The sequence below is a fragment of the Nematolebias whitei genome, chromosome 10 (assembly GCF_014905685.2).
Source record: "Nematolebias whitei isolate Nwh7 chromosome 10, NemWhi1, whole genome shotgun sequence".
In the NCBI taxonomy this organism is placed as follows: domain Eukaryota; kingdom Metazoa; phylum Chordata; class Actinopteri; order Cyprinodontiformes; family Rivulidae; genus Nematolebias; species Nematolebias whitei.
In genome coordinates this window covers 33,041,076-33,042,291 of record NC_056507.1, presented here as the reverse complement: position 1 = coordinate 33,042,291, position 1,216 = coordinate 33,041,076, and positions in this window count along the sequence as shown.

The following is a 1,216-nucleotide window of genomic DNA, read 5'->3' as shown; positions in this document are numbered from 1 at the left end:
ATATTGTCAGGAAACCGAACAAAGTTCACCTTGAATCAGTTTTCCTTCTTCCAGGTCTGAGTCAATGATCAACACCATTGTTTCTGTACTGAACACACTCCACCCACATGAGTGTAAACCAGATTTGAGCTTCTACAACCTATATATATAAAGGATGGTCTACTGTATCCATTCAATCACTCAGCTGCTAACTGAATGACATTATCTCATCTTTACCTGAGAAGTAAGACCCTGGTTTGACTTCATTTAACTCAAAGTTCTCTATTCTTCAGATATTCATTGTTTTTCTACCTACAGAGAACAAAGGAACAACCAGCATCATGAAGACCATCTTGCTCCTTCCTCTTCTCCTGTGTGCTGCATTTGCAGGTGAGGCTCCACAAATCAACATGAATGTGCATGTATCAATCAGCCAGGCTCTAAGTTTGGACTAAAGAGTCTCTGATGGTCTGTTCTTACTATGTTTGTTTCTGCAGCTCCAACTGAAGAAGAACAGAAGCCTTTAGGTCACTTTTATTCCTGTTTTCATGTAAATACACAGACATGGACGTTATAAGAGCTGCACATGTCTTATACCAAAATTTATTTTTATCCACAGAAACAACAGAGGTAGAGCAAAATGAAGAAACACATGGTGCAGAAGGTCAGTTTCATATTTTCTGTTACCTGTAGGAGATGAACATCTCCTGCTTCCTGCTCTCCTTCACATTTATAACATTGTGTAAAAATGACACATATTTGAGGTAATCAAAATTAATTTGGTCATTCTGATTGTCTTTATACTAATAAATAAATATTGCTGGGTACAAGCAGCGACAATGTAAAATTCCCACAAGATTCTTCTCCACTTAAGATTTGGCAGAGTTTAATGCTCCATCTATCTTTAATTGATGTTATCAGATTACACTGAGCAGTGAGGGTCTTAACCCAGCAGTTGTCAGGATAAAGAGGAAGTTTGAACAGGCATCTGAATGTCAGTAATTCATTAATAATTCATCCACAATTAGTTAGGACTGAAACTGTAAAGGCTAGAGGTAGGATTATATCTCTAAACATGTCTATCCAATCACAATTCCTGCTCAGATATGTGAGGATAAACAGAACGGTTAATTATTTGAAATTTGTTTAATTTGGTGAAAATCTTCAGCTGAACTCAAGTCTATGTTTTCTCTTTAGTCCCAGCAGCTCGTTTCAACTTTTGTCCTGATGGATGGTT